This window comes from Lissotriton helveticus, chromosome 8 (assembly GCF_964261635.1).
Source record: "Lissotriton helveticus chromosome 8, aLisHel1.1, whole genome shotgun sequence".
Classification (NCBI taxonomy): Eukaryota; Metazoa; Chordata; class Amphibia; order Caudata; family Salamandridae; genus Lissotriton; species Lissotriton helveticus.
The window spans coordinates 460,033,731-460,041,296 of record NC_136069.1 but is presented as its reverse complement, the minus strand read 5'-3'; positions in this window follow the sequence as shown (position 1 = coordinate 460,041,296).

Here is a 7,566-nt window from a genome sequence, read left to right as displayed (position 1 = left end):
CCACATGGAAAAGCACAGTTCTGTTCTGAAATTCATGGCCCCACACCTCCAACGCCACCAACAGAGGAAAGAATTCCAGGAAGGCAATGCTTCTCCCTTGTGTCAACCAATAAGCCGGCCAGCTCTCCACGCACCACCTGCCGTCCCAGAAAATTCCAAAACCAGCTGCCCCCGCTGCAGCTGAGTAAATTTGACATTGCCAAACCGCCCTCTCCTCATCTAAATCCAGGGACACACCATTGAAACCTTTCAAGAACGTCAGCCAAGTCCTCAAGTCAGCCCGGACCCCCATGGAGATCCGGATACTGTGATGCGGAAGTACTGCCCCCGACATGGCCATGCCGAGCCGCCGACAGAACGTCTGTCCCGCCCTGACTACTCTGCACGCGAAATTCAGAAAGCCCAACAGCCGTTGCACCGCCCTCAAAGCAATCCTCTTCTCACCGATCGCCCATAAAAGGCACGTCTGAATTTCTGCCACCTTCGCCCCCGGCAGCCGAGCCAGCCAATGTACGGAATCCAGCTCAATCCCAAGGAACGTCAGGCTGCAGCTGGGGCCAGCCGTCTTTTCTGGGACCAAGGGAACACCAAAGAGCCTAGCCAGCTCCTGGAAATGCGACAGAGCCCTGCCACAATCCCCCGAGAGCACCTTTCCCAGGAAGAGGAAATCGTCTAGATAGTGCGTGACGTTCGTATGGCCACTGAAACACGTGAACGCCCACTGTAGGAAGGTGCTAAAGAGTTCGAAAAGCGCACAGGAAATCACACATCCCATGGGCAAAACTTTGTCCACATAGATTGCACCCCCGAATTGCATCCCCAGGAGCGAGAAATCCGCGGGGTGTATGGGCAGGAGGCGGAAAGCAGACTTAATATCACATTTCGCCAGTTCCGCCCCCCGCCCTCACACCCGCACGAGGCGGATCGCATTGTCCACGGACGCACACAGCACCCTCGAGTACTCCTCCGCGATAAAATCGTTCACAGATAGACCCTCAGGCCACGAGAGATGGTGAATCATGCAAAACTCCCCCTCCTCCTTCTTGGGCAACACCCCCAACGGAGAGACGATTAGGTCATCCATCGGCCACTCGTGAAAAGGACCAGCTATTCTCCCCTCCTCTACCTCTTTCTTCAATTTGGCAGCCACCACTCCTGGCAATTCTTTAACGGACTTCAAATTCTCAGCCCACCTCATCTCCCTGGGACCCTGATAGCCCACCCTAAAGCTCTCCGTGAAACCCCAATGAATTTGCAACGCTGCCTCCTGATTCGGTTAACAGGAGAGCCATGGGGCCATCGCCTCCACCTTAACCGGTGTAGGCGCCCTTCTGACAGGCTGCCCCCTACGATTTGCGTTCCGCCACTGCTCCGAGGGGGTGACCAGAGTAAGGCACTGCATAAGAGCATGCTTCCCTCCGCATTTGGAGCACTCGTGCTTAAACTTACAGGGGTAGCGCGAGCAATATCTCCTGTTGTAGCTCCAACAGGCTCCTGTGTTGTAACTGCCCGGCTTGGGGACCTGACCTGAGGTAACTGCGGCAGCGGCAGCACCCCCACCCGCTCCACCGTGGGCGGGACGCGACTGAAAGGACCGATAGGCCATGCTGTATGGGTGGACGCTGACGAATGCGTAGATGCCCTCCATTGCACCACAACTCCGCATCCACCTCACCCCAATGCTTATCCAGATTCGCACTGACCCTAGCTCTGAATTCCTCGTCATAACTCAGCCATGCGAACCCCCCAAACTGCATTTGCGCCTTCCTTATGATATCCATGTACTTCACCAAGGCTATGGCCCTATCCAGGTACTTCTCATAGTAAATACTAGCGCAGATAAGAAAAGCCGAAGTCCAATTTTCCATTGTCACGGAGACCCTAGGCCGCCTAGTCAGCTCCCACTCTTCCTCCTTTGACCCCTCCTTCGCCTGCACCTCTCTATGCAATAATTTGAACACGTCCACATACTCGTGCTTCCATATCCTACCCTTAATCTTGTCCGACAGGTGAGACCCCGGGGGCATAGCTATCCCCATGTACGGGAGCTTCTTCAGGTGTTTGTCGTCACCCTTGTCCCCCTTGTCCTTCTCCCGTTCACCTTGTCAGTCTGCACCCCCGTTGTGGCCACTGACTTACCATCCAACTGCCTGCCCCCTGGTGGCGGCCCAGCCTTTGGTGCCCCTGCAGAGTCCCGGACAGAACCTTCCCCCACCCCCACAGATCTACAAGCCTTCTTGTTACCCCCTTTAGGTCCACTGTCCCACGCTGCCCACCAAGTCCCCTCACCTGCAAGCGATGAGTGCAGCTCTCCTGGCTGTCCTCCGGGGGTAGAAACCTTGGCCGCCGCTGCCTTCCCCTTGCTCTTCACCGTCTTAGTAACCTGTAATACACCAATGCCACTGTTGTCCTTCACTCCCCCCGTCCCGCCCACGTCATCCCTCACCTCTCCTTCCTCAAGCTCCTCATACTCATCATTATAGTCCAACTCGCCCACCGGATCCACTTCCACAGGCAAACACAACACCTCTTTCGCAGTCCTCTTCACACCCTTACACTTCACCGCAGCCGCTCTCCTACCCCAGACACCCCCGCCGCCGGTGCCCGTTCCCTCGTCGGAGGGATGGCCGCCGCAGACCGCCCTGCTGCTTCACACCTGCGTCCCGAGGCAGTCTTGCGCCCCGCCGGGCCACCCCGAGCTCTGTTGACAGCCGCCGGCTCGGAACCCCACCCGCCCCCCAGGTCGCTCCAACCTGAGTGGGCCCCAGCACCATCAGGCCTCAAAGCCGTCCTGGCCATCCCTGCCATTACCTGCTGGCCCCTCGAGCCGCCTACCGTCACTCTCCTACCCCTGGCCAACCTGTCCGCCTCTTCCTGCTCTGCGCATCGCTCCTCCTCTGATGTGGGAGTGGGGGGCCCCTCTACCTCATCCCCCCAGACTGCGCCAACCCATGCCGCAGTTTGTGCAGCCCACCGCGCCTCGTTAAGCTGCACCAGCAGCCGCTGCTCTCTGATCCTATCCTCCCACGCCGAAGCCCCCCAACTCGGGAGGGGAGGGGGCGGCAGTAGCCCTGAAACCCCACTCCAGGCGGCAATAGCCCCTTGTGATATCCCCCCTGCACAGAGCCACCCCCCGGGCACCCTAAAAGTCAGCCATCTCCTGCCCCTCTGACCGCACCTCAGCCCCCGCACCCCAGCTGGAGCCGGGGTGTGCACCCTGGAACTCGTAGAGAGGTCAATGGGAGCGTCCTCCCATTGCCCCTGTCTACCTCCTAATTTGCAGGCGCCAGAACCTGCTGCGCTGCCTGAAATTCCTTGTCTCCTTCCCCTCCAGGCCCCCCCAGCACCTGTACCGCCTCAGAGCCCACCTGATCCCCTTCGCTCTGCAACACCTGTGGCTCCGCCCCCTTAGGCCCTCCCCTGCCTCCTGATGTGACTGTTAGCTGCTCCCCCACAGGGACCTGTCTCTTCAACACCCTACTAGGCCCAGGGGCCTCGAACTGCAGCTGGGAGAATACCCACGGGGGCAAGCTCTTCCGCTTGCCTCCATGTGCGGTCTCCTTGTTGGCCTCGCCCCGCCCCCTCTCCACGTCCTGTACACTCGGCAGCGGCAGGTCCACCTGACACGCGAGGAGCGCCGCTGCAACCCCAGCCGAGGCCGCACGCGGGGCCCTGGTACAGCCCACCCACGCCTCTCCCAGAACACCGGGCCGGAGGAAATCCTCCCGGCTCGCCCTCGCCAGCAGTAGCAGCGCCGCCGCACCTCTTCGGCGGACACGCCCGCCATGCCGCACCCGCCGCAACTCTCCTCACCTCAAATCAAAAACCGAGTCGCCGGCCAGTACCTCGCGACGCCACGTCTAATTTTCTCCGCAACCTCAAATTGACTCGCCAAAACTCCAACACCGTAGCCCACTTTGCCTAACAAACTCCTTTCTTGAAACCCCTCCCGATGGTGCTGAGCGCAGGAAGAGGAATTAACTTCCTCCCCTGCGCTCTTATACCCACCCCCTAGCTCCACCCCTTCACCCCTGCCTAAGTCCTGGTCTTGCGCGAATGACCCCAGGGGAAGACCAGTCTGTGACTCTGCTTCCCCCAGGGCCCGGCATTCTGCAGCTAAAATCCCCACAGACGTCTAAGTGTTAATCCACATTTATGAGTTAAATAAATGTGGAAATATACTGAACAGGAGTATATTTTGTCAGAGGACGCTAAAATAAATACGGATCCGTGCCTAAAAGATAAGCAAAAAATAAATAAATATAAATACTGATGGATATATTTTAAACACCATGAAACCGTAAGCCATATTTATAACCTATGTCCGTGTTTACATAGGGTCACAGCACTGCACATCAAGGTAAGCCTGGTCCCCGGGCCTCTGACGTTCACTGCACGCGCGGCAAACCTGCGTTGCGTGGGGCCTGGGTGGTTGCTGAGGAGAGGAGCAACAGCTTAAAACACGTCATCGGGTACAACGAAATGGATACCAGAGCAGATGGGTGGCAGATGCATAAACTGTCAGTGTGCGAACATGCGGGGGCAGGCCGTCTCCACGAGGCTCTCGAAGTCAGAGTTGTCTTGCACCAAATGTTCTGGGTTTGGCCGCGAAAGCAGACTTAATTGCAAGTTTGGCTACCCACAAACAGCTGAGTTCTTTGTCTCCGCCCCTCAGCTGTTTCTGGGGAGTGTAAAACAAGTGAGGTTTCCCAATGGAGTGCTCCAGTTTATTACCAGCATCCAGATAACAAATCTTAGTCACCCAGAGATAAAACAAAACAAAACCTACCTGTTTTGGATGCTCTCAACAGGCCATATGTGTTGCACTCCAAGATACCTCTGCTGTCCACCTAAACGTGAAACTCCTTGAACTGCTGCCACGCCGCTAAGTGAAGTTTCTCAGAAAAGCCCCGGAAATGCTGCGGTGGCCTGCATATGCAAACAAGCACACGAGTGGTGCCCGAGCGCCCCAGCGAGACATCTGGTTTTAATTATCGTGCCAGTGTCTGGGCACGATAATTGAAACCACATGGCGGCCGTGCGGGTAACCACAAGCAATAGGCCATGGGTGGAGCAATGCGCCCACCTTTGGCCAATTGCATGCTGTCTTTGTTAAAAAGACGCACGCAAAGGCCAATAGCCTGGGACAAAAGTAAAAGCACACACGCGAGCGTGTGCAAGCATCTGAAGCGATTTCTGAAAGCCGTTACATAAACTCTTCGCCAGAACAGCGCATGCGCACAGTTACAGGCACGACCTAAAAATGGCAATAGGCTTAGTCACTTTTTTAGTTTGGCATGGGTCACCATGCTTAAATAATTTGCTGGAAAAACAGACATTTGAGGTGAGCAGATTTAGAGTGTTGTTGGTATTGTAGAGTGCTCCATATGAAAGTGGTTTGCAGCCCTGGGCCACTTAGCAGAGCCCCAGCTGCTGATACGAAACACAGATGCCGGAAAGACAGGCGACTAGGGAGAGGGGGAGCGCTTCCTTCACCTCACCTCCCCCCTCCAGTGACTCCACAACCACGAGGAAAATGTAGCACTGCACATGCTGTGTGGCCACAGAAAAACTCTTCTGACGTGCTTTCACCTTTTTTCATGGCAAGAAAAAAAAGAAGGGGGAGAAGTGCCCTTCAGGCAACATACAGCGTACCCCACAGTAAAGGTGCTCAACGCGCACTTAATTTTTGGCAAAAAGAAAGAAATGTATAAAGACAGTCTAGTCCTTCTCCTGCCCAGGCAGCAGCAACCACTGCAGGCTGTCCTACCGCATACAAGTTAGGGGAAGCACTCCTCACACAACTTCTCCAGCTCTCCTCCCAGGCAGGTTATTATTTTTAGCTATAGCATGGACCTTTCCCCTGAAGTCTTTTGTATCCCTGAGACTTCCAACAGAAGCCCTTGGAGATTCTTTACAAGCAGGATACCACAGCAGGGCCAAAAGAGTCAGTCCTTTTACTCCACCACAAACAGTAGCAGTAACTGCAGGTCAACCCATCCCTCACACAGAAAAAAAGCAGAACTCCTCACACAGTCTTTCCGCTCTTATTCTAGGCAGGGTCCTCTTGTTTCTTTCAGTAATCTAAAGTTATTGGGTTTTAGATCTAGTACTTATACCCCATTTTGTCATTGTTCTATTTGTGGCAAGGGTCTCTGAACCCAGTTCAAACCAATCCTGTTCTCCCTTGTGCAGCATGACCACAGGGACTGGAGACAGCATTGTGAAAAGGAGACACAGCCTATTCAGGTGTGAGCATAACTCCTCCCACCACCCTAAATGCAGACCAGGTCAATTCAGCCCAGGCATGAGTCACCCAGGCAAGCCAGGGCACACCTCAACCTCCCCAGAGACTGTCTAGAGTGAAAGCACCTCCCCAGCTCCTGTCACTCCAACACCAGACACTGAATACACAAACCGTCAGAGGCACATGGGATGGTAATGTAAGAAAATGCCCACTGTCTAAAAGTGACATTTTTAAAACACAATTTAACTAGCATTGAAAATGCAATAAGTCTTGCCTTTGATTAAGTTAAAGCCATTTGCTTTGCTAATGGTATTGTAAAGCAAAGCAAATGGCTTTAACTTAATGAAAGGCGAGCCCTATTGCATTTTTAATGCTTGTTACTAAAGGGCATGGCCACTCAGGCATTTAAACTGGGGCTGCAAAAAATCTATTGGCCCAGAGCCGTAAACGGTTGGGAAGGCCAACCCCCAACTTAGGATCCCTCCCAACTACCTGACATAATTCAAAGTTGGCTTGCAAGGCCTCCGGTGTCACCCGATGACCACCTTAACCGGTTCCTTTACTGTGGAAGAAATATGACACGCAGTAATTTTTTATTAAGAAAATCCTATTAGTTATACAGTGTTTTACCTTTCTTGTTCTACAGTCACATTTGTATTGTGTTGTACTATTTAGTTAGAGCAGTAAACGAGAGGTACGTGAACCTCAAGCAGCATCCTCCCGTCAGAAACACTGATGGTGCCAGGCAGACATGAATATTTATAAACACGTCCGCTTGCACCGTGTGGCTTGGACCAGAGCACAGATCCTCGCCCTATCCTCGCTGAAGCGTTCGAAACCACCCTTGGACAGTATTTATGAAGCATTCAAAACCACCCTCGGACAGTATTTATGTTGCTCTGGCCAAAGCACTGCCAGTGCCAATCAGCCACCAATTGCTCCGAAAGAGCTGACCCAGGCAAGCGCCTGGCAGTAATTCTCTGTGTGGGGTGGCAGCAATCTTAAAGCGGATCTGCTGTGACAAGATACAATGAAGAATGAGACTTGTCATCACGTTCCCCACCTTCTACATGTATACAAAGTGCAGTGCATCGTATCTATCATATCTAAAAATACAATCCTATATATCAGTAATTACAGTGAGAACTGTTCATAACGGTATAGAATGCACCCTATTAAAAGTCAGTGTTCCAGATTATGTTATTGCACCGCAGCATCACCTGTTTGCTCGAAATTGTGATTTGAAATATGAGGATAACGTGGGGTGCCTTCTTTTTAAAGTGCCCCAGTCACTGCTGCCAAGACCTACAACTCTGATG